The sequence below is a fragment of the Pan paniscus genome, chromosome 17 (genome assembly GCF_029289425.2).
Source record: "Pan paniscus chromosome 17, NHGRI_mPanPan1-v2.0_pri, whole genome shotgun sequence".
NCBI classification, from domain to species: domain Eukaryota; kingdom Metazoa; phylum Chordata; class Mammalia; order Primates; family Hominidae; genus Pan; species Pan paniscus.
Genome location: NC_073266.2, coordinates 76,930,251 through 76,957,302, shown reverse-complemented (window position 1 = coordinate 76,957,302; position 27,052 = coordinate 76,930,251). Strand labels below are relative to the sequence as shown.

Below are 27,052 nucleotides of genomic sequence, written 5' to 3'. Positions count from 1 at the left end.
ATTAAGTTTGGGCCCTAATGAAAAGAATGTTTCAAGCTCCAACAAGCTAAAAATTTTAATGTGGAATTCTCTTCAGGACCCCTTCTATACTACCAGGCCCCATTAATATCAGCTTCTCCCCATTCTTTCTAGCCTTCAATAAAAGGGACATGGGTGAAATGGGACTACTTCCCCCACCTCATTGGCCAACTCAGTAAATTCCACTAAAATGAATTAGAGAATTTGAGTTTCATCAACAAACATAGTATCTACTGTGGGATAAGGGTATCTCTGTTATTGTTGATTACCCAACAATTCTTTCTGGTAAAAAAATAATAATAAATCTATCTTTTCTTTGGGGAACCCATTTGATAGGGTTAGGATATCCCACTTCCAAGATTTGGACATGTGTATGACTCAGGCCTATCTACATGGTATCTTTGATGCCCAGCAGTGCCTAGAACACAGTAGGTGAATAGTTATTATGTAAATGAATGAATGTGAATTTCAGTTGTTAGAGAAGTCTTGGCTACAGTGATTGATTCATTAGTGAGTATGTATCTCAGCAGTTCTCAAACTTTTTGATCTCAATCTACACCTTTTTATACTTTTAAATACTTTTAAATACTATTAAAGACCCCAAAGAGCTACCTTTTATCACAGCAAGCCATCTTTTCCACCACAAAGAGTGCTTTGCTTCATGTTCTGTCCAAGTCAAGGTGCTGCTCCAAGTCAAGGTGCTGTCTTTCAGAGAATCACAAGTAGTTTCAGAATGTGGCACTCGCAACCTCAGAAGTCTCCAAAGTGAGTTGCATGGAAGAATGTAAAGAATTAATAAGCAGCTGGGTGCAGTGGCTCACACCTGTAATCCTAGCCCTTTGGGAGGCCGAGGAGGATGGATAACCTAAGGTCAGGAGTTTGAGACCAGCCTGGCCAACACGGCCAAACCCTGTCTCTGCTTAAAAAAAAAAATATATATATATATATATATATATACACAAAAATTAGCCAGATGTGGTGGTACACACCTGTAGTCTCAGCTACTCAGGAGGGTGAGGCAAAAGAATCACTTGAACCCGGGAAGCGGAGGTTGCAGTGAGCCAAGATTGCACCACTGCACTCCAGCCTGGGCGACACAGTGAGACTCCATCTCAAAAAATAATAATAAGCAATTTAAAACTTCCTTGGCACCCCAGAGAGCCATCTGATTTATTGTAGTTGTTGAATCTAATTAGAAGTGAGGGAAAAAGAAGGTAAGTCTATCAGCAGAACTGGCCAAAAAACAAAACAAAAAACTTCAGGCTACAATTTCTGAGATAGACCTGGAAAGCCAGAAGTGGTGTAGGTGTGGTCTATGGCCCTTAAAATTGGACCTCTGAGGCAGAGACTTCTAATTGCCCCTAACTCTCTCCCTTAGTGTGTTTATTCCTGGTTTTCAGCTGGGTTCATGGCCATCCAAAATAAAGACTACATTTCCCAGCCTCCCTTGCAACTAAAGATGGTCATGTGACTAGGTATCAGTCACTGGATGTAAGCAAAAATTATGTGTAACTTCTAGAACATTCCCTTAAAGGAAGCCTTTCCTCCTTTCTGCTGGCTGGAATTTGGATATGATGCTGAGAACTTAAGCAGCCGTTTAACACTAGGAAGTGGTTTATTCAAGATGGCAGGGTGGAAAGAATATGGAGCCAGGGTGTCCCTGACAATCATGGAGCCAGTACCTCAATCATTGACCCCTTTCTAAACGGTGTGGGGAGTCATGCCCTACAAACCATAAATCTTCATCATATGGGTTTTATTTAGCCCTGTATATAGTGACTTACTTTCCAATCTGATGCTGGCATAACAAGGAAGAAAATCAAAATGTTTTACCCCAAAATATATTTCCTTACCATACCTTGAAATTGTCCTGCAAAGCCTCTTGTGGAAAAAATCCACATTCTATGGAGAATCCCCTCTCCCCTTTGTTTTTCTTCCTTCCTTCCCAGATCTAGGAGATAATCAACTAAGAGCCAGGCACCTTTTTAAGCCCGATAAGATACAATTTACAATCTGTTCTCTCTGAAGTCTGCTATCTGAGAGCTTCCTCTGCACAATAAAACCTGGTCTCCACAATCCTTTATCTCAACCTGAACATTCCTTTCTATCAGTACCAGGTCTTTAGATAAACTCCACCAATTGTCTGCCAGAAAATGTTTAAATTTACTTGTAGCCTGGAAGCCCCCACTTTGAGTTGTCCCGCCTTTCTGAACAAAACCAATGTATTTCTTAAATGTATTTGATTGATGTCTCATGCCTCCCTAAAACGTATAAAACCAAGCTGCACCCCGACCACCTTGGGCACATGTTCTCAGCATCTCCTGAGGGTTGTGTCACAGGCCATGGTCACTCATACTGGCTCAGAATAAATATCTTCAAATCTTTTACAGAGTTTGACTCTTTTCATCAACAACTGCCTGCCTCTGGCCTTGTATGTAAGAGAAAAAGGAACTTGAGTCTTTTTTAACCACTGGAATTACTAGTATTTTGAGTTTTCTGTAATATTCAGTCAAACCTAATCCAACTGTTAAAATTCTCAACAAACAAATGCTCTGCAAGTGAAGGTTAACAAAGTCCTCACTCCAAAACTCAGCCTCATTTCTGGGATGGACTACAAACATTCTATAACCTGTTTCAACAGAAATAAGATAGTCATTCATCCTCTCGTCCTTTGTGACTTAAGAGACCCCAGGGTTGGTGAGATAAATTCTGAAAAGGTGAAGACTAGAGATATATTGCTTTTTTTGGTTATGGCATTGAGTAGCTTGGAGTGGCTGTTTGCTCTCAGACTTGCTTTTTTTCTTGTCCAAAAACTCTAATCTTGGAAGAGGAGGCAGTGAAATGCTCACACTTACATGTTTGAATGCTTGCCCTTTGGAAATATGCTTTTCCTGTTGCCAGCATTTGTAAGAAGAGACTGATGCTTGTCAGCACCGCCAGGGGCCTCTGGAAGGAACTGCACACACGCCTGGTAAGAGAAGAAAGGTTAAAAAAAAGGCCAGGTGCGGTGGCTCACGCCTGTAATCCCAGCACTTTGGGAGGCCGAGGCGGGCGGATCACCTGAGGTCAGGAGTTTGAGACCAGCCTGGCCAACATGGTGAAACCCGATTTCTACTAAAAATCCAAAATTAACTGGGCATGGTGGTGAATGCCTGTAATCCCAGCTACTTTCGAGGCTGAGGCAGGAGAATCACTTGAACCCGGGAGGTGGAGGTTGCAGTGAGCTGAGATCGCACTACTGCACTCCAGCCTGGGTGACAAGAGTAAAACTTCCTCCAAAAAAAAAAAAAAAAAAAGAGACGTTAGCCCTTAGCCCTGCAGTTATCAAATGTGTGTGTGCCCATCAGAATCACCTGGGCCAGGTGCAGTGGCTCAAGCCTGTAATCTCAGCATTTTGGGAGGCCGAGGTGGGCAGATCACCTGAGGTCAGGAGTTCAAGACCAGCCTGGCCAACATGGTGAAACCCTGTCTCTACTAAAAATACAAAAACTAGCCGGGCATGGTGGCCCATGCCTGTAATCCCAGCTACTCGGGAGAATGAGGCAGGAGAATCACTTGAACCCAGGAGGTGGAGGTTGTAGTGAGCCAAAATTTCGCCACTGCACTCCAGCCTGGGTGGCAGAGTGAGACGCCATCTCAAAAAAAAAAAAAAAAAAAGAATCACCTGGAAAGACTGTTAAAATAGATTGCTGGCTCCACCCCCAGGGGTGTGAGATTCAGTAGATCTGGGGGGTAGAACTGGAACATTTGCCTCTCTAACAAGTTCTATGAACAATACATTGAGAACCTCTGTATTAGACTTGAAATATAAATAATATGTAGGAGGCTCCCTTCCATATTCATCCTCTCTTTGACCAGGGGGAAAGTGTAACCTGACAATAAAAACATGTGCCAATGTACTCATCCAGAAATAGAATTGAGGAAGAGAAGGGAGATGAAGAGAGAAAGAATGCTGCAGAATGCATCTCATTTTAAAAAGCAGTGACGGTGGGAGGAAAACAGTTCTTGCCAGGAGCACAGCCAGCGGGGCACAGGCAGGCCTGTGGAAGGCAAGGCATGAAGTTGGAGGGGAAGGAGGAGTTTGGGGAAAGAAGCTAGGTTTTGCTGTGCTGTTGTGAAAAAGGTGGGCGGAAAAGTGTAAAATCAATTTTTTTTAATGGCATGCTTCAACGAATCTCCGCCTAGTATTTGAGAACCGAGTTACTGTGAAACCATGTTTTGGCAGAAGCAAACACAAATCCTCTCTGTAAAATGTGCCACTTGAAAAATTAGCACATGCATCCAGGCTTTATAAGCATCAATCTACTTAAGTCAATCAAGCGACTAAGTAAAATATATTATTATGTTCAGATCTTATGTGTGGGCAGATAGTCTTCATTCTATAGCTCTGTAATTTGCTGGTGGGATAAAGAGTTATTGCAGGATTCTCTCAAACTTTTCAAAAAATATGTCAGGGGAAAGAAAACAAATTTGAATCTTTCCAAATCTATATTAGGGTCTCACCAGTTCAGGCAGTATACACAGTACTGCTAAATATTTTCTTTTTTTTAACATAGAATTCCTGCCAGGATTATATTTTGTTTAGTTTTCATCACCTTCATATCTTGTGCTTTTTTTAAGATGAGGAATATTTGACAGATTTACTCAAAAATGTTGGTCACATTAAACCAATAATTTGAAATTCTTGTTTCTTTCCAAGGAGAAATCATGTGGACTTCTACCTTGGTCTTACATCAAAAGTGGTTCCCATTTCCAGGTATATTTTGGACTAAATATTCACAAAAACTCATTCTTTTAATGAAGTTTAACATGATGATTAAAATTTTAAAAACATATTTTTAGATGCATGGCTGACTTGACGGGAAACTAAGGGGATTATTTGGAGGTCAGAGATGCCTGTAATCCCAGCTACTTGGGAGGCTGAGGCAGGAGAATCACTTGAACCTGTGAGGCGGAGGTTGCAGTGAGCTGAAATCATGCCACTGCACTCCAGCCTGGGCAACAGAGTGAGACTCAGTCAAAAAAAAAAAAAAAGAAAGAAAGAAAGAAAGGAAAGAAAGAAATGACAAATCCAAAGAGGCCAGTAGGAACTTGAGTTGGTATTTACCACTGCATGTCTGCTAGTCCCTTGTTATTTGGAGCCACCATTTAAATAGACATGTACATGTGTCTATGTACATGTAAATGTACATGTGGACTGGAAAGAAAGCTTGGGACAAAACAGGGATGTTATGAGTTGAATTGTGTTTCCCAAAATTCGTATGTTGAAATTCCAGCCCACAGTACATCAGAATATGACCTTTTTTGGAAATGGGGTTATTAAAGATGTAATGAGTTAATTTGAGGTCATTTAGGGTGGACTCTAATGTATGTAATGTAATGACTGGTGTCCTTATGAAAAGGGGAAAATATGGACACAGAATGTAAAGATGAAGGCGGAGATTGGGGTGATGCCATCACACCAATGAATACTAGAGATGGCCTGCAAACCTCCAGAAGCCAGGGGAGAGCATGGGACATCCCTCAGAAGGAACCAACTCTGCCAACGCCTTGATTTTGGACTTCAAGCCTCCAGAACTGTGAGATGATAAGTTTCTGCTGTTTAAGCAACGTAATTTGTGGCACTTTGTTATCCCAACCCTAGGAACCAAAATAAGGGAGGAAACTGGATTTAAGTCTTAATCCAAAGTCTGGATACTCAAAGTACAACATGCTCAATGGGTGAGTAGGGGTGAAAACATCCACAGAGGAGCCAGTGAATCCATAGGCATCACCAGCCTGACTTGAAACAACTTCTGTGACCTCAAATGGTCTGCAATGAAAATTTAGTTTCAAATAATCCCAGGCTGATAGTGTTCCCAGGCACCTGGCAGAAGCAAACACAAATCCCTCTGGATGCACATACTTTAAACTCAGGCCTCCAAGAAAAGTCTCACGGATACATTTCCAAGAAACATGAGCCCCTCGTCAAAAATCATTAAACACAGCAAAAAAAAGGAGTAAGAGTTGACGGAAGCAATAAAGTGCTGAAATGAACTGCAAAGAATGCAAATATGGAATTATTGGATACACCATCGACAATAAGTATGTTTAATACAATTTAAGAAAAAAAGGCATTGAAAAAAAGCAAGGAACATGGAACTATCAAATTTGATCAGACAGATTTGGAAGAGGATCAAAAACACTTCTCTAAATGAAAACTATAATTATTATTTTTAAATGAAGTGGATGGTTTAAACAGCAGGTAAGATACAGTAGAATTGGCGAACTGGAAAATGGATTTGAAGAAAAGTAAATTGAAGACCAGGAGGCAAAGATGAAAAATATGAAGGAAGAGACATATGGAACAATATGACAAGGATGAAAATGAAGCTAATTGGAATTCTAGATGGAAGCATTAGAAAGTGACAGGGCATGGCTGGGGGTGGTGGCTCACACCTGTAATCCCAGCACTTTGGGAGGCTGAGGTGGGAGGATCGCTTGAACCCAGGAGTCTGAGACAAGCCTAGGCAACATAGAACACATCTCTAAAAAAATTAGCCAGGTGTGGTACTGTACTCCTGTAGTACCAGCTACTTGGGAGGCCAAAGCAGGAGGATGGAGTCAGAGAGGTCAAGGCTGCAGTAAGCCATGATTGCACCACTGCACTCCAGCCTAGGCAACAGAGCGAGACCTTGTCTCAAAATGAAAAACAAAACAAAACAAATAGAAAAAGATAAAGTGACAGGGTAATAGAGAATGGCAGAGAATTTTCCTGAATTGTTGAAAGACAACATTTCAGATTCAAAAAGCCAAACAAAATGCAATTAAATGGAAAGGAGACACACTCATATATACACCGTAGTAAAATGGAAGAACACCAGGAGATCTAAAGACGCAAGTGTAGGAAAGAATAGACAAAACTATCCTGATTTGCCCAATATATAATAATCTATGTTTAAAAAACCAAGAGATCATAACAAAAAAGACACATAAGGGATTGCAATAAAGTGACCAGAGACAAGATCAAATTACAAGCATCCATAGTGTTGCCATGTACCAGCCATAAGCAATGAGAAAATTATTTTTAAAAGATTCTATGCACCATAGCAACAAACAATATAAAGGATCCAGGAATAAAGCTAACGAGAAAGGTATGTGACCTTTTTGTAGAAACTATAAACCTTTCCCAACAAACATTTAAAAACAAGCTAGACAAATGGCAATAAGTACCATGTTCTTTGATAGCAAGATTCAATGTTGTAAAGTTTTCTATTTCCCCAAAATTGATATATATGTTCAAAACAACCCCAAACAACATTTCAACAGGATTTTCTTGGAATTTGACACTCTCATTCTAAAATTCCTACAAGAGAGTAACAGCACAAATTAGTCATGCCAATTTTGAAAACAAAACAAAATAGAAAGATTTGCTCTAACAAATATTAAAACATAAATATATTATAAAGCCACCATAATTAAAAGGGTGTAATATTTTTATACCAGTAAGTAAACAAATAGAAAAGTCACAGATAGAATTAGGAATCAGGGGCCGGGCGTGGTGGCTCACACCTGTAATCCCAGCACTTTGGGAGGCTGAGGCAGGAGGCTCACTTGAGGTCAGGAGTTCAAGACCAGCCTGGCCAACATGGTGAAACCCTGTCTCTACTGAAAATACAAACATTAGCTGGGCATTGTGGTGGGAGCCTGTAATCCCAGCTACTCAGGAGGGTGAGGCAGGAGAATCACTTGAACCTGGGAGGCGGAGGTTGCAGTAAGCCAAGACCATGCCACTGCATGCGGTCCAGCCTGGGTGACAGAGCAAGACTCCATCTCAAAAAAAAAAAAAAAAAAAAAAAAGGAATCAGAAATGGACCTATGTGTATATTAAAATTTGGTATGTAATAAAACTGGCACTTCAAATCATTGGCTAGATCATTAATAAAAGTTGTTCGAATATAGGCTTTCCATTTGGAAAAACTAAGTTTAGTCCTTACTTCACACCACTAACATGGGTTAAATCCAATTAGATTAAATATGAACATAAAAACTCAAAAGTATTAAAAGAAAATGTTATATAAGAGCCTATGTAGAATAATCTTGCTCTATGTGAAGGATTTTTAATCAACCCATAAAATATTAAAAGCCATTAAGAAAAAGATTTAAATTTGACTACCTCAAAATGTAATACTTTTATTTAATAAAAGAATTCATATATCACAATAAGGAAAAAACTATTTTATAGAAAGAAGGGCATAGTAGGCAAATCAGGACAGGATTGATGAGTAAACAGAAGAAGAGAAACTTAGACTCTAAGAATCAGAGAAATGTAATTTGTTAAATTGAGATAATTTCACCCAAAATTAATGCTGAAGTTTTAGAGTAATAATAATAAGAGTTGATAAAGGCAATGGGAAGAGTGGATGTTGGTGCTGGGTACATACACTCTGGAAGCACAATTTGAGTCTATTCATACTTTTAATGCATATGCTCTACTACCTGGCAATTTCATGTCCTAGTATCTATCTTTAAGAATCTTATATGTGTGTACTATGAGGCATGCACAAAGATGTTCAATGCAGAATTGTTTATAATAGCAAAAAAAAAAAACCCTGGAAACAAAGCAAATGTTCATTAATAGGAAATCAATTGTATAAACTGTAATGTATTCATTCTATAAAATACTTTTTAAAATAATAAAGCTGATCTTTATGTTCTGACATGGAAAGAGCTCTAAATCATATTTTTAAATGGGGTCGTGGGGAGAGAAAGCAATTTGAAGATTTTGTATTATTTATGTAAGGATACTGATAATACAACAACATATATTTTCAAGATAGGAAAGCAAGTATGTAGAAAAAATCTAGACAGATATCATTACTTCTGGGGAGTGTAGTTGGATAGTGTGGAGGAGGGGAGTGTTGGGGAAGTGGGGGAAATGACTTTATTCTTATCTGTAATTTTTTATTCATATAAGGAAAACGTGAAATTTATTTTTAACTGCAAGCAAAATATGAAAACTTTTTTTACAGAAAAGCCTTTAGATTCATTTTTTTCTGCAACCATTCAATTTCCAGTAGACTCTATTCCAATCATGAGCTTTCTAGGTCCCTTATGAAGTGTCCAGTTTACCAAGATTCTACTTACATACATCTTTTCTCATCTTTATGTGCTATGTAAAGCTAAATAAATCTGCTCATTGGAAAGTGCTAAGAGTGGCAGTAAATCCAAAATTAATATAGGGCAGTGGTCTTTATTTATAGGTGTAATATTATTCTGTCTCTATTTGTCCACCTTCAACTCTACATTTCTGAGGGTCATAAGCTTTGGAACCAGAGAGAACTCTGTTAATTTCGCGACTTTGGAGCCCAGATAAATTACCTAATGTCTGTAAGTTTCAGGTTCTGCATTTCTGAAAATCAGGAAGGCTCCTACTTCAAAGCCTTGGTATACTAGATAAGACATTAAAAGTGAAATTATTTAACGTAGTGCCTGATCAGCAACGTTCGTTTCCCCTACTGGAGTTAGTGGGAGGCCTTGCAAAAGTCAAGCATGCCTCATAGCTGCGTGAACTTGTGGAAAGTTAATTCACCTCTCTGAGTCTCAGTCTCCTCAACCGTGGAATAAGAATAATGACATTTTCTTGATACAGGTTCCTCTAAGTCACAAATGTAAAAGACAGCAAGCTCAATATGCAGACCATATGGTCATATCAATCTTTGTTTCCCTTCCTTTCTCCGTCTTCCCCTCTAGCGTCTCCTGCAGTTCCAAGCTGACACGGCAGATGGTGTAGTTGAATCGCCCAGGGAGCCTCAGCCCAGCGGCCTCAGTCACCTCTCCACAAGGCAGCTGCCCCAAGCTGCATTCACTGGGACAAACCTGCCTTCCTTCTAGAATGTGAGTCAGATCCGGCAGTGGTCCTGCAGGCGGCAGCAATGGCAGTGTCACAACACAGACTGAGATTTGGCTTCAACACCGAACCGCTTGGGGGCTCTCATGGAGGCAAAGTGTGTCGTTTCCTTGTGGAAGGACAGTGAAGGCAGGTGTTTGCTGCTCTCCTGCAGGCTCTTGGGCATGCTTCAGAGGTACTTCTTTCGGGGCCAAGCTCTTATCAAATTAATATTCTGTCCGTAAGGGAGATTTTGTTAATTACCTCGGTTTAATGAAGTTTTTCTTAGCTTTTGGAAACAGAATGTGTTGGCTCTCCATTTTTTGGTCTGTTTGAGTGAAGGAAAGTTGATGTCCTAGGTTGGATACAAGACTGGAATAGGATATTCAGAGGCAGCTTCTTATAGACGACCACCTTTCCGTAACACCATTAGAATTATATGAGCTTTAATCCTGCACCTAACTTTCCAGGGTTTCCTCCTCCAAGAAGCTGGGTTAGCACTGGACCAACGACAAACAAGTGAAGGGCTTGGGTCAGGATACCTGTGTTACAGCTGCAGAATGTCAAGCACAGGGGCAGTGACTACAGCTTGCCAGGGCAGAGCCCACAGAGGTAATATTCCAAAACAATACATTTCCATGTAATTCCAGCACAGCAGAATGGCTGGGGGCTGCAAGTTGCATTTGAACAGCACTTCTCAACCTTATCAGACCTAATGCCCCCCTTTCATAACAAATACTGTGTAACTCTCCCCTCTAGTATCCTACAATGAGATGCGCAGATACTACAACTTGTCTATGCACATATTTAATCCCTCTAATGTCCTTGCAGTAATATCAAGAATAAATGAAAGCAAAGTCATTATAATGAATTAATATGTATTTCCATGTGTGAATATGCAGACACAACTATGTTGGAAGGCATAAATAGTCTGATGCTTATGTCTGTTCACAGCATTATCCTAAATATCATGGCCACAAATCCAAATTAAGTGTTGGTGACTCAGGTACCATGCGCTGCATTGAATGACTCAGTAAAATTCCAACCAAATGTAAGTATAATCTTTCTTTACTTTACATACAATTATTATAGATAAATGCCATAAAAATAAGTTGCATTTATATGCAAAACATAGGTAGGTTCTAGGCTCCCTAATAGTTGTAATAGCCACCCTTCCTACACACACAGACACACACGCTTCCTGAAAAATACTCTGGAAGCAAATATGGCTGCTCTTGAAAACCACTGGTATGGAGGGCCAGATAGGGCCGCAGGGCATGAAGAGGACCTGTACCTGCCTTCCAGAACTCTTAGGTTCTCCAGGTGATTACCCAAGACCTTTCCAACTGCCAAAATCAAGACCTTATTAGTGTAATTATGTAACCGATGCCAGATTTGATAACCATAAAGTAAAGACCTATCACTAGGGTGACTCTGCCCTAGATTCCTGTATGATGATGCAGCTATTGTCTCAGACCTGGGATGGAACAACACTGCAACACACCAAAACCAGCCTGGGAAATGCAGGCACAAAAGGACACCCGGTTCATTTCCTAAGCCACCCTCCACTACACTCCATCAAGACAGGCTTCGGAGGAAAGGCCTGGACGCAAGATTCTAGCAGGCCCTCATGCCACAGGGCCATCTCAGCTCTGCTCCAGCCACTGGGATTATTTGGTGATCAGGAGTATCGATGGACCACTGGTTTAGGCTCTAGTTAATTGAATATTCTGGTTACATGACAGTTAATTCACAGTCCTCTTTGCTTTGATCCTTATAAAACTTTCCTAAATTCATGTGTTCACCCTTCACCAAAACAACAATGTTTACTTAGTTGGAAAGACTCCTTTTTCTTTCCTCTATTTTACAAATTCCTATAATAGTGTTATAATACTCTGATATTAATAGCAATGCATTTAGTAAACACACGGCTCCAGTTTCCTGGCTTAATGCATAGTACATACTAGAGAATGGAGCTTTTGTTTTATGTTTAAGCATACTGTAAGGTTTCAAGCTTCTCTTTCTGAGCCATTTTCACTACAAAGAATGAAAGTGCCTACGTAGGCATCGAAGATTGTGTTTAATGTGGAACTTTTTTTATTATTATTATTATTTTTTTTGAGATGGAATCTCGCTCTCTCACTCAGGCTAGAGTGCAGTGGCGTGATCTCTGCTCACTGCAAGCTCCGCTTCCTGGGTTCACACTACTCTCCTGCCTCAGCCTCCCAAGTAACTGGGACTACAGGCGCCTGCCACCACACCCAGCTAATTTTTTGTATTTTTAGTAGAGACAGGGTTTCACCATGTTAGCCAGGGTGGTCTCAATATCCTGACCTCGTGATGTACCCGCCTCAGCCTCCCAGAGTGCTGGGACTACAGGTGTGAGCCACTGTGCCCGGCCTGTTTAATGTGGATTCTAATCTCAGGAAATCTCCTGAAAGAGTAATTGACTTTTTGGTTTCAGTCATTATGAATTTTTCTACTAAGTGTGTTGTGTGCTGTTTTAGTTGAGGGGCTTTGAAGAAGCAGATGCAAACATGGAATTCAATGCATTCTGTTACGGAAAAGGACTGAGGAAAAATGAAGAAGGAGCCAGGAGAGTTGAGAGCTGTCAGGCCATGCAGGTGTAACCCCAAGTACTTGTTAATGTAATTAATTATGTAGCCAATCCAATATTGACTAAATCTATAAAAGTGAGTGCACTGAAAATGAATCCTGTGTCTATCAGCACTAAATTGAATACACTGAAGAGACTTGGTAAAAAAAACACGTAGTCACTGCCCGAGTGCAGTGGCTCAGGCCTGTAATCACCTCAAGTGATCCCAGGGTGGATCATTTGAGGTCAGGAGTTCAAGACCAGCCTGGCCAACATGGCAAAACCCCATCTCTACTAAAAATACAAAAATTAGCCGGGCGTGGTGGCACATGCCGGTAGCCCCAGCTACTTGGGAGGCTGAGGTAGGACAATCACTTGAACCAGGGAGACGGAGGTTACAGTGAGCCAAGACTGCACTACTGCACTCCAGCCTGGGGCACAGAGTGAGACTCTGCCTCAAAAAAAAAAAAAAAAGTCATTAAAACATATTTTTTAATTAAATCAGAGATGGCCAAGATTACTATAAAAGTTTGGGGGATAGTACTTAAAATTTAGTATAATTCTACACTTTTATTCTGTTGCAGTGTCTCTGCAGTTTAAAGAAACCAAAACTGGAAATCATCGTCAATGGATTAAGGATGTGATTTGTGCAAAATAGACGATGCAAAGCTCTAATCAGTAGATCCCATCAAAGAAAAAAGATGATAGGCTCATATTTTAAGATTGGTTGAATATACACTTCTATGCTTTAAGCTAAATGAAAATGTTTGCTTTTTTAAAATCCTGTGTTTGATGGACTTTCTCAATTAACCAACCAACTACTCCTACATAAGGGGCTTCTTTTTTATGTTTTAAACACAGTACAATTGCATTTACCACTAATGTTTACATGTGTGACAATAATAGAAAAAACAAGAGGTTCCTGGGATGAAAGGAGTATGTAAAGGTCAATTCAAGGTTGGAGTTAGGTCTTTTCATTCAGTAATTTATTCAGAAGAGTTTTAGAACCTTGCCAAAATCATAGATGGCCTGCTTTGATTTCACATTTATGTTTGGCAAGACTAGATACAAACACACACACACACACACACACACACACACATTTATTATGTGGCAGAAATTTCTGGACCCCAAGTGATAGAGGTCAGGCAAAGGGGTTTTCTACTGTCCCTTATATTCTCTACCAAAGACCTGCTAGGGAATATTCAGCTATTGCCTACATTACATTTCAACTGTCTGCTAAGGAAGAATTAGTTTTAAATTTTGATTCATCCAGGCCCACCTCCAACCCCAGGCTATTTCTTTTGGCTAATTCATGCATGCAGAGGGAACACAAGGAGTTTGCCTGAAACTCTTCACTAAACTTTATGGGTACACCATAGTGACTTTTCCACAAAGGGGAGATCGTCTGGCCCTTTTTAAAATCCCTCCTGGAACTTAAATTATCGACGATTGTAATATCTGATCATAATTATCTTTCTTCATTTGATACAGGATAATGCAAACATGAAATCAGCAAGCAAGCATAATTTCTGGAAATGATAGAGTCCCACCGAGACTTGGCAAACAGGCCGTCCATTTTCCCCTTGTCGCACAGTGTCACAATGCCTCTTCTACAGATGTGGCCCCCTGAGCTGTGAACTCCTTGAAGACAAGGACTAGAACAGTGCCTGGCACAGTCCATGTTGTATACAGGTGGATCAATTGAATGAATGCACTGCTTTTATCCAAAAATATACTCATCACCATGCAGAATAGACTCGAAATATAACACGTTATCCCATACTTAACTAAACCCATGGCTTATTCACGGTTGATGGCACCTCATGCCACATAGAAAGGCTGGAGAATGTCCAGCCAAGAATGATGCTGTAAGCAACTAAAAGAGAGATGCCAAGACTTCAAAGGATAGGACTTTCCCATTTAAAAAGAGAAATCCCAGAGCAAGGAGAGGATAAGTATAAAAAGAATGTTATCCCTATAGGAGACATGGTCTAGAAAGCTCATGAAGCGCATTGCTTGTAGGCAGACAGTGGTTCTCAGACTTTACAAAATATCAGAATCACCTGCAGCCTTGTTTCAACACACTCTTGGGCCCTTCTCCAGAAACTCTAGTTGCACAGGCCAGGGTGGATGCCTGGAAAGCTGGATTTTTTTTTTTTAAACAGACTCCCAGATATTGCTGATGCTGCCATGGAAACATTATTTGAGAATAGTATCGTAAGAGATGGTAAAGGCTGGAAACCTAGTTTCTTCTAAGATTTTAAATTAATTTTTCAAATGCTATAAGTGAATTCTTTTAAAAATTTGTATCACAAATGTTCTCAAGCATGCACAAAAGTAAAAAGACTCATAAAAAACCCACACAGCACGCATCACCCCACTTCAAAAAAACCAATTTACCACTCTTGTTTTATATATCCCCCATCACCTTTTTTTTTTGCCAAAATAGTTTAATACATATCCCAGACATATCATTAATCTGTAAAGATTTCAGCATTTATTTCTTTTCTTTTTTTTTTTTTGAGATGAAGTTTCGCTCTTTGTTGCCCAGGCTGGAGTACAATGGTGCAATCTCGGCTCACTGCAACCTCTGCCTCCTGGGTTCAAGCTATTCTCCTGCCTCAGCCTCCCAAGTAGCTGGGATTACAGGCACCCACCACCACGCCCAGCTAATTTTTGTATTTTTAATAGAGACGGCGTTTCACCATGTTGGTCAGGCTGGTTGAGAACTCCTGACCTCAGGTGATCCACCCGCCTCGGCCTCACAAAGTGCTGGGATTACAGGCGCGAGCGACCGTGCCTGGCCTTCAGCATTTATTTCTAACAGATACGCACTCTTTTTAAATGTATTTACGTATTGAGGGAAGCTAGGATGTTTGCAATAATTGTTTATAAGACTGTAAGAGCCAAGGAAGACCGGGCTGCGTGGATCCCAGATTCTGACTGACCCAATGTTATTTTGACTTCTTTTTATTTTGGCAGTGACCACCCTCTGCTTCTAGGCCTTTGCTTAGGCTGTCTCCCCACCACCACCACACACACACACACACACACACACACACACACACACACACAAAATCTTGTTAACCCTTCTTCCCACCCATCTCCTTGTATCCAAATACTGCTCTCCCTTGGAGACATGTCCCTTCCTCATAGAACCTTCCTCCAACAGTAAACCACTCATCTCTCTGACACATAGCCCAGCCTTATGTCTCTCCTCACAGGGATCTGCAACTTTCTGCCTTCTGTTGCCCAGGGGACTGTCCCCGGGGAACGGCACATTCCTGGAAGGTGGCATGAGGAAAGGGTTCCAAACAAGCTCAGAACAGCCCACAGTCCTCACTTCTCTGAAGGACATTACAGTCCCTCCAGGTTGGAGACTGGAGGTAGAATCTTCATTTCCAAGAAATGGCCCTGGATGCCAAATGATTATCCACAACCCTACAAGCCCGGTCAGATTCCGAGTGTGGGGGGCACACGCTGTTGCCATGTCTCACTCACTGATGGCTGCCACCACAGTGCAAACCTGGGAAAACTATGGTTACAGCCAGCGTTTTGCCCAATCACCGCTCGCTGAGGCTTTTCAAGGAAGAACTGGGTGGAAATTGGCTAGGCCTGTGGAGGAATCTGCAGGTGGGGCAGGGGCAGCGGGTGACGGGGAGGTGGAAGCGGAAATGCTAAGAAAGCTAAATATTGTGGTTAAGTCGGAAATGTGGATTTCTGACCCTTTTAGGAGGAAGAGGATGTGGCTGAGTGTGGCACTGGGGCACGTGAATGCCCACATGCAGAGGGGATGCTTGACAATTAAACCACCCATAAAGCAAGGCATTATAAATGGCTGTGAGTGTGGCCAGCATTGACTTTGGGCAACAGAGCTCTGGATTTGCAAAGCCTCACGGGTGAGTGAATGGTGGGAGTTGGAGGCAAGCAGGTTACCAGAGATTCCTCAGTGCTCTGGGGGAGGTGTTTTCAAGCCAGCAAAACCAGCCTTGGTGAGACCTGACCTCTGAATAGGACAATATAAAAACCCACAAAGAGACTTTAGCCTAGTTCTCTTTTTAAATAAAGTCAGGTGGGCAGGGGCAGGGGGATTCCCATTAGAAAGTTTTATGGTATTTTGTAGTAGATTATGAATTATACTTTGAAACTACACAAAACAGTTCAAACACAGTGCTTCCTGCAGCTAGAATCACAGGCTGTCAGCCACGGCTCTGCTCACCTCCCCAGCTAAGCCACCTACCTTCTTGTGGGGGACACAAATCGCCCCCTGTGGTCTTGTTGCCCTGCCTCACCCCTTGAGAATCTTCTTTCTTTTCTTTCCTTCTTTCTTTCTTTTATGTACATTTAGTTCCCACAGGCTTCCTTTATCAATATTTCAATTGGTTGCTGCTGACCTATACTTGAATCCAAATATTTGCCCTATTCAGTATGAATTGTTCATTCAGCCAAATGCTTGATTATGTCTGTGCTCTTTTGAGCAAATTGAATGGGCTACTTGACTATGTAATGCCGATATAGCCTGGTCATTAGTAATGTTTGTTAGAATTGACCAGATGCAACAAGGAAGGAAAGAGAGAGAAGAAGGAGGTTTGTGTTCAGTTTTCCTTCCAGAGCAACCGTGGTGAAGAAAACGAAATTATGCGCTTTCCAGGGCACAGTTCTAAACTGCCTTCCTGTTCTTCCAAATGGGCCCGTAGTCTAATATGAATCAAATGGGTCAGGGTTCAAAAGAGATGGATGCTCCTGAAGCTCGCAAGTTTATGTATTCATTGGGAAACTTCCCCCTGTAAAATGAATATGGTTTTTTAAAATGATGACTGGCCTTCTTATTTTTATCGTTTAAATCAAGACACAAGAAATAAAATAAAGCTAACTACAAGACTTGCTCTTGGTTAATATTACTCCCTGCACTGATTGTATGACAATTCTTCCCATATTCAAACTATTATGAATGTCAAAAGCCACATGACTGGACAATTTTTAACTATCATATGTTAAACTATAATTCACACTTTAGGGGAGGAAAAGCCTTCTCCTCTATCCTCTCATGTTCAGTGACTGGGGCTCTGCAAATTAAAGTTACAAAAGATAAGGAAGAAAAAATAGTCTGTTTATACTTGCAGTGCACATACATGCTAGAGAACTCAGCGATGAATAACTCAAAGAGGTTATTAGAATTCAGGGGTTGTATACTGTGTCTTAACAAAGAGCAATAAATTGTGGAGAAGAGGCTAAAGGGAAAAGGTTTGGGGCTTGTGGGGAATGCTAAGTTATGGAAAGGGGACAAAAAAGTATGGTAAATAAGGGTCATTTAGTACGACCCTTATCAGACTCTTATCTGGTTTTTTGTTGTTGTTCTTGTGTTTTTGTTTTTGTTTTGAGACGGAGTCTCGCTCTGTCGCCCAAGCTGGAGTGCAGTGGTGCGATCTCGGCTCACTGCAAGCTCCGCCTCCCGGGTTCACACCATTCTCCTGCCTCAGCCTCCTGAGTAGCTGGGACTACAGGCGCCCGCCGCCACGCCCAGCTAATTTTTTGTATTTTTAGTAGAGACGGGGTTTCACCGTGTTAGCCAGGATGGTCTCGGTCTCCTGACCTTGTGATCTGCCCGCCTCGGCCTCCCAAAGTGCTGGGATTCTGTTATGCAGATAAGAGTCATCTCAGGTGATAGGAGTGTCTCAGTGGTTCTCTTCCTGTTATGGAAGAGTGAGATACCGTTCCAACAGATGTTACATTTACAAAGGGAAAATTATGCCCTGCTTTTTGACAGAAATGGAGAGAGCAGAGAGCAAATTGCTATAAGTTCAAAACAGTCCTTACACCAAAAGGGCATATTTTGGGGTGCCATACTCTGATTCTTTTCAATACAACAATTATTTGCTGACTACCTACGACATACACAGTACTGAGTTATGTTATGGAAACACTTCATGCACAACAAGGGTTAAAATTTGGCCCTGACCCAAGGAAGGAAACCAGCACAGATCCAGGAGAATTTTGCCAGGAACAAGAGTGGCTTTGAAATGTAGATTAATTTTTCCAGTGCTCCAGAGCAGGAAGTGGTAGTAAGCATGTACCTGTGCACTGGCGCTTGCCGTTGAGGAGTTCCTATCTTATTGGCAAAGGCAGGTATGTACATAATGTAGAAAAGATAGGAATGAGAATACTTGGGCCAAGGTACCAAGTAAAGTAATTGTGGACCAAAAAAACAAAACTGAATATGAATAGAAGGTACCCTTGCCCTCTGGGGGCTTACAGCCTGTTAAAGGAGATAATTTATAGACACAAATAAATGGTATCTAAGGCAGACTGCTTAAAGGAGCAAGCAACAAGGTGACGTGGGCTTTCAGGGCTAGAAGAGGTCATGTCCAAGACCACTGGGTATGTCCAGCCCACATTTTTTAAAGCCTTGTTTGAAACTCATGGCTCTGAAGCTCCTTCAAGCTCACATCATGTGTATTTTAAATTTGTCTGAAGAATTTACAAAATTCTTTAAACATCTTTCACATAACTTTTTGATTACAACAGGATTCGCTGCTTTATTTCCCTGCTTCGATAACACTGGTTGCAATGCCCCATTATATGAAAGAGAAGAGATGGAGGGAAATGGGTATTTATTAAGCACTTACTATGTACCAGCCCTTGAACTTGGTAGGCACTTTCAACTTTGTGTCCCACTTATTTATGAAGAAAATTTTCACTTGCTTCTCAGTTCTGCCTCATTCAAGATTCCCCATGCCTCGTAATCCTAAGTTCCTCTTCCCAGAAATCCCTGCTCACCTCCCTGTTGGCAGAGAAGGGACCCTTCACACTTACCATGGTGTCACTTGCACCAGCTCTTGCTTCTGGCTGAGCAGCCTTAGAGTTTCTTAAACTGTCAACATTACTTGATTGTTAGGATTATTTCTAAGATCAGAGGGTACAAATCCTGTTTTGACTTTTCTCCAAGCTTGTTTCCACTGAAGGGTTCTCCTCCTTCCTGTCCAGTTCCTCTAAGGCTGTGCTCTCCTAGCTGAATCCACACATCAGCCCTCTCCAGAGACCTGCTGGATGGTCCTCACCGCCGTGTCATTTGAAAGCGCTCTTGGCCTTTGTTTCCTCCTAGAACACACATTGTCCTGCAAAGAGCATGTGCTTCAGGTAAAATTGTGTTGGAATCCAGCTCTGTTCCTCACACACTGTGCAGCATTGGTAAATCCCTTAAGTTTCAACACATGTAAAAACGGGCATAACAATGCCTGCCTCACCAAGCTGGTGAGGGGACTAAAGAGGTAACGTGTCAAAGCACACAGCCCAATGCTCAGTCCATAAGTTGTGCTTATTAATATTAGTTTTCCTCCTAATATTAGTTTTCCTGCTTTTTGGTGGTGAGAGATAGGTAGGTAGGTAGGTATGTAGGTAGATAGACAGACAGACAGACAGACAGATAGATTGCTCTATGGCTGGGCACAGTGGCTCACGCCTGTAATCCCAGCACTTTGGGAGACCGAGGCGGGCGGATCGCGAGGTCAGGAGATCGAGACCATCCTGACCAACATGGTGAAACCCTGTCTCTACAAAAATACAAAAAATTAGCCGGCTGTGGTGGTGTGCACCTGTAGTCCTAGCTACTCGGGAGGCTGAGGCAGGGAAATTGCTTGAACCCAGGAGGCGGAGGTTGCAGTGAGCCGAGATCACACCACTCCAGCCGGGCGACAGAGCAAGACTCCATCTCAAAAAAAAAAAAAGAATGCTGTATGTAAATAGTATGAGAAACTTGCATTGCGGAGAAAAGCTAGCCATTGCTTTCAGCTCTGATTTGAAGGAGTAGAAGGAGGCTAGCATTTCTGGACAGGAGAAAGGCAAAGCTCTCAAGCTGGAGTTCTAGCTCGCTGTGTTGCATCGTAGCTTACTGTCACACAGAATGTCAACTCTCTGTGCCTCAGTTTCCTCATCTTTTAAGAGTATAATGATATTATAATGCCAGGGGCCTTATAGGACTTTCTGGAGAATTAAGTTGAGAAAATATGTGTAAAGCTGTAGTTTAGTTCCTGGTCATGGTGAGTGTTCAGTGAATGTCAGATATTATTTTTATCCAATGCTAAATATGTGTCATTGTTATAAATATATCATTTATCTTATATGTATATTTTAAAATGTATATATTATATTCATTTACCAATGAGAGATCAAAATAATTTCCTTTTAGTAGTGAGAAGGTCACGCTGACATCTGGCGTTCTCTCTATGGTCAAGAACACCATACAGTAAAGGCAAGATATTGAAGCAGCCTATAGATGACACATTTGGGAAGAAGAGGTAGGGAGGAGAATGGGGTAGGGAGAGAAGAAGGAGAAGGTATCAAATGAGTGCCACGGAAATATATTTTCTATCAATGATCAAACTGTTATTGCTTGAAGATCTTAGGAAGAAAAGGATTATACAAACAAAAAATAGGCCAGGCGCTGTGGCTCATGCCTGCAATCCCAGCACTTTGGGAGGCTGAGGCAGGCAGATCACTTCAGGCCAGGAGTTTGATACCAGCCTGGCCAGTGTGCCAAAACCCCATCTCTACTAAAAATACAAAAATCATCTGGGTGTGGTGATGTGGTACACACCTGTAATCCCAGTCACTAGAGAGGCTGAAGCACAAGAATCACTTGAACGCAGGAAGTGGAGGTTGCAGTGAGCTGAGATCGCACCACTGCCCTCCAGCCTGGGCACCAGAGTAAGACTCTGTCTCAAAAACTAAACTAAAATAAAAATAAAAATAAATAAATAAATATTGCTCTAATAAGGCTATATTATATATATATTATATAATTTATATAATAAATCACCCATATTCATGATGACTGTAAGGCCCATTACTTATAATGAGGTTAAATAATCAATTCTAAAAATATTTCTCTAGCCCCTATATTAGTTTTCTAGGGCTGCTAAAATGAAGAACCACAAACTGGGTGATTTAAAGACAGAAATGTATTATCTCACAGTTCTGGAGGCTATAAGTCCAAAATCAGGGCATTGGCAGGGCCATACTTCCTCTGAAGATGAAGAGACGGATCTGTGCTAAGCCTTACTCCTCGCTTCGGGTGGCCTGCCAGCCATCTTTGCTGTGCCTTGGCTCCTAGACGCATCCCTCCAATTCTTGCTGTGTGCCTTCACATTGTCTTCTCTCCATGCACATCTGTCTCTGTCCAAGTTTTCCCTTATTATAAGGACACCACCATATTGGATTAAGACTCACCTATTCCATATGACCTCACCTTAACTACTGTAAAATTACATCTGCCATGACCCTATTTCTGAGTAAGGTCACATTCTGAGGCACTGAGGTTAGGACTTAAATATATCTTTTCAGGGGAACACAAGTCAACTCATAATAGCACCTATTTTCCAATACCCGCCAAGCAAATTGCAATTTGGAATCATGTGGAATACTTTGCCAATATAATATAATATAATATAATATAATATAATATAATATTTCTAATTTTAGGACTAAATCATTGTGATTTATTAATATTAGTGATGTTACAGCAGAAAGTTCTAATTTAAAGAGGGAGTGCATAACTAGATTCTGCACGAATTCTTCTCTTTTAGTGTCAAAATACCAATGCCATATCTAAAAATGGCACCATTGGAATAAGGGAAAGGGGAGTAGGGTTTGCAGTGATGTGTCCATTGCATGTAATCCTGCATTTAATGGAGAGTGCTGTCTACATTGTGTAATCATTGTGTCATAAAAACAGGAAGGCTCACAAGCCAAGCCAGCTGGTGGGATTCTAACCTTTTGCAATCACACACACACACACACACACACACACACACTATAAATAGGAAAGGAGAAGGTCACTCTGCTTACTGAGGTGGAGGAATTCAGCAGCCAACACAAAAGAAACTTTCCCTGAGAAGATTTGCAGAGGAGGCCTGGTGTTTCCCAGCTATTCAATACCTGAATGTGTTTTCATGTTTTCAAGTCAAAAAATAAGGGTCTTGATCAGGAACACACAGGGGAGGGGCCACTTCAACAATGACCAAGCCCAGCGAATTTTGACCAAAGGCCAGAAAAATATTGGTTTTCATGTTGGCGTGATGGATTATTTGCTAAAACACTAATATTATATTAATTAAGGGAGCTATTTTGCCTTGCTGATGAAGAAAATTTTTTTTTGTAAATAACATGCTTAGCTTTAACAGTGATGAAGTTAAACATATGCAAATTATCTGATGAAGTTGCAATGACTCGATGTAAAAAATACATCCGTTTCCCATTGCTGGTATTTTCTAAAAGGTCAGAGCTACTTCTACTTGATGTGTGCAGGCTGAATATAATAATCTTTGCTCAGAAATGCACAGAGTATTTTAATAGCATGCCTAATATCTACCAATTTTGAAAGTTTCACTTAAAATTATCACTTTAAGTGATAATTAAGTTATCACTTAAAATATTATCACAGAAGCCATAAATATTAAATACTATATGAATCCACATAAAAATATAGGAACTGATGCATCTTAGGGCTCTTCCAATGTATGGAATGCTTTTCCAAGCATTTAGTTTGCTTCAATACTTGGTTATTATTACCATCCTTTCCTCACTCTGAAACTTGCAAGTCACTGTTTATTTCTTTGCCCTTGACAGATGTTATCTTATTTCATCCTTCCATGTGGGTTTTACCGTCCCCTTGAACAAGGAGAAAACTAAGGCTGAGAACATTAAAGTAGCACGATCATGGCAGAGGTGAGATTTTTAAAGCCGACCTGACACCAAGTCCCACACTCTTTCTGTTGAACCTCCATACCGCCTTGTTGGTTGTTTTTTGGTTTTGAAAGAAAAGAACAATCTGGTTTTATTTGTTTTTTACTATATTTATCCCATCACTGGAAAGCCCTATCTTGCCTGAACCAGACTGAGGTTTAGAAATAAACATACTTCTGTTGGTCTTTCCTATAAGGTATTTCTGTCTGCGTGTGTGTGTGTGCATGTGTGCGTGTGTGCATGTGTGTCTTTCTTTCAGCTTGTGCTCAATGATTGAACACCATTTTGGATCCAGAAAGACCTATTTGATTCATTCATGATTCACTGACACATAACCCATGTGCTGTATCATTTTATATAGAACATAGGCATTGCAGCTAGGATAGCAACACCTGGTGATGTAGACTGTCTTCTTTACATACAAATTGAGGTTGAGCCAATGTAAACACACTTGACCCTCTGGATGTTACAAAAAAAGCAGCTCCACCCTCAAAACTCAAAGTATTGTGTTTCCCCTGCATGCACTAGTGGCTTGGTACTGCATTTGCCACTAACCGTGATTTTCAGTAACTCCCTCGGGCCCCCCAGCCTCAGCTTTCTCACCGGGCGATTCTTACTATCTGAATCTCACTTCATAGGATTGTTGTCTCAAATGAGAAAATGTGAAGGAAGAATTTTTTCAAGGTTAAATTCCCCAGTGTGCTGTAGCTTTAAAAACGATGATGAATCCTGTGATTTGAGCTCATCGATCTGGTGCTACCCTGGCCAAGGTGTTATGTCAACCACCCACTTGCTCAGTCTGTGCACTTCAGGTTTTCCTGTTCCCCAGAAACTGTGACATGCGTGGTGCCCTTCAAAACTCATGTTAGAAAGCGTGGATAATAAATTATTCAGGGAACAAAGCCTGAGCTCATTGAAAAGCTATTGCTCTGTGGGTAAATACAACCCCACTGTGTATTAAACAAAAATTAAACCCCATTTTCTTTTTTATAGTGAAGTTGCCATCAATTCAAATCCCGAGAACAAGGCCCTGGACACAGTTAATAGTCCGCAGCCTGGCCAGCCCGGGCTTTGAAAGCAGGGAAGCCTTCCTGAAGTGCTGCTTGTGCCCAATTATAACTCACTACTTACCATCTTCATAATTTAAATCTGTCCACCCCTTTAGGGGGGGGGACATTTTTGCTAATCAAAGCCATGAATGCACCTTTTTCCTTTTGACAGCATTAAATTAAAGCTAAATGGTCGGTTTTGAATGAGTTACTGTGAAGAATAAAGGCATTAATGAGGTAATTTCATTATGGAGACTCATCCAGGCCTATGTGAAAACGAGGGAAGTAAGTGGAAAGGAAAGCTGCTGAGGAAATTAGGGTTCCTTCCACCCTAATTAATGTTTGGGGGCATTTAGTACAGGCACCAAATTAACTGCTCCAAAGAACTCTCATTGAAAAAAATACATTGTTGCCCTCCCTTGTAATTAGAAGACAGTACAAGGAGAACACTCTGGGAGTATAAAGCCAGCCTTTAACTTATTCGGCTGGCCGCAGAAAACACACCATTATGGGGCTGGAGTTTAAGGAAGCACTAGGCAGACAATATAGGATTGTTTAGGTCCTTGGACTCTGTGAGCTGTAAACAGGTAGCCTCTGAATGAGGAATTATGAGACTCCTGGGAGGCCTGGCTTCCCAGCAAAACAGTCTTAAATGCATCTAAAAGGAAGAAAGAAAGGTGAATAGGCCCAGCGTGGTTCGCAAAAAGAATGCTCAATGCTTGTCTTAAGTGATTACATGATGTTGCGCCGGCCCCTCTCACTGAGTTATCTTTACACTGCTTTTGTCTCCTCTAATTGGAGCTGATGAGGTGCTAATTGGAGGCCTTTTTAAAAAGCCCACTACTTTAATCATTGGAAAATCGAGGGAGGCTGAGGGAGTGGAGTTAATGAGAGAGGGGGAAGAAGAGAGAAAACTTCATATAGTTAGCTTGACAAAAGTGAAGCTGTGGTTTGTGTGTATCTAGGAGGGGTGAAAGGGAAGGTTTGAGGGGAGAAGAAGGGGAGCTCAGGATGTTTTATTTTAAAAATCTTTCTGCAGCATCTTCAAGGTCAGCTGGAAGAAGAAGAATCTGGTTAGTATGGCGGTTTCTGTTCTTTAATTCTCACATTAGGCCTGAATTCAGACTAAAGCCTTGATGGTCCAGCCCTCGACTCCCCTTCAAAATTGAAGGAAGAAATTATGTGGAGTCCGGCGTGCCTCCCCTGACCCTGTTCCTCTTCTCAGAATGAAAGTTTTTCTTGAACCCTTTGGATGGGTTTTCGCTGCTGCTTCTGGTGGCGGAGAGGACTCTTCATCTCAGACCTTCCTCTGTGTCACAGGCGGGGAGTGAAGCGTGGTGGTCATGTCTTCAAGGGATATGAACTGGGGGAAAAACAGAATTGACTTACCAACAGTGACTGTGAAGTTGGGTGTGTTCTGGTTTGGGGTTGCTTTTTTGTTTTCCTTCTCCTTTATGCTTTTCTATGCTTTCCAATCTCTAGAATGAGCCTCTATATCATCAGCAAAATAAAATTTTGGCCAGACGCGATGGCTCACGCCTATAATCCCAGCACTTTGGGAGGCTGAGGTGGGTGGATCACCTGAGGTCAGGAGTTCAAGACCAGACCGGCCAACATGGCAAAAGCCTGTCTCTACTAAAAATACAAAAATTAGCCAAGCGTAGTGGTGTATGCCTGTAATTCCAGCTACTCGGGAGGCTGAGGCATGAGAATCACTTGAACCAGAGAGGCAGAGGTTGCACTAGTGCAAGACAAGATCCTGCTACTGGCCTCCAGCCTGGGCGACCGAGCAAGACTCCGTCTCAAAAAAAATAAAATAAAATTTTAATGTATTTATTCAAGATCACTTTGTTACTTTAAGTAGCAAAGAAATAGAATGGAGTGTGTGGCAGGGAGGAGAGGTATGATGTGGAGAAAGTGGACTTCTAGAAACATCCTCTCAGGGGCACCGAGCCTGGGTCGCCTGCTCTTGCTGTGCAGCAGGACCCGTGGAGTGTCAGGACACCATGGACATTCGGAGAGAAGCATCACACCTGAGGGTTACACAGGCTCCCACTCAACTCTCCATTCCCTGGCCTCGAGAGGATTGATAAAGTATTTCCAGAGTATCTTGGAGGATTTATAAAGTATGCCACGGGATTTCGCACTTTATATATGACCTCATATTGTGTATAATAACCACCACGTCTTGAAGGTTAATTTCCCCATACACTCTAACCTACTTTAGGGCAATGACCCTGCAGTTTGTCTTCCACTCCCACCTAAGTGCCCAAGCTTAAGTTACCTTTTCCACACTGCCCCAATGTAAAATCAAGCCACACGCTGTAGCACATCAGCCAAAGAAATATGAAATTGACATGACACGGTTGGCCTGTAAATACGAGCATGTGACATGGGCAAAACCTAGTGGGATCGAATTTTATCCTTGGGAAATGAGTTGACACCTGCCAAGTGGTGGGAACAGTGCCTGGCACTCAGTTAGGGGTCAGTAATTTAAAGCTGACACAAGGTGACTGAGAGTGAGAGAGAGAAACCTGGGAAGCAGATAGTCTTAAAAGTCAGAAATGATTGTGCAAGGCAAGAGAGTCAGCATTTGGTTTTGAAAACTAAATCTACAGAAGAGTTTTGTGTAGGGTGGATACGTAGAATGAACATGTTGTATGTCATTCAGAGATTGAGAAGGCAGCCTGCCAGCATCTGAGCTCTATCTCAGTAAGTGACACAGCACTCCCTCCCCACAGAGAGAAACTTAGGATATTGGCACTAGAAGGAGCATTA

General features: G+C 41.4%; 1 protein-coding gene across 1 annotated transcript in view; it reads left to right on the top strand.

The window, feature by feature from the left end:
• Nucleotides 1-27,052, top strand: part of CCBE1 (collagen and calcium binding EGF domains 1) — a 311,854-nt gene that overhangs the window by 280,423 nt on the left and 4,379 nt on the right. The window contains exons 11-16 of the transcript XR_010110159.1: nt 9,751-10,082; nt 10,357-10,498; nt 10,841-10,937; nt 13,977-14,177; nt 16,219-16,384; nt 23,109-23,207. The gene's annotated coding sequence lies outside the window, so the exon portion shown is untranslated. The remainder of the gene's footprint in view (nt 1-9,750; nt 10,083-10,356; nt 10,499-10,840; nt 10,938-13,976; nt 14,178-16,218; nt 16,385-23,108; nt 23,208-27,052) is intronic.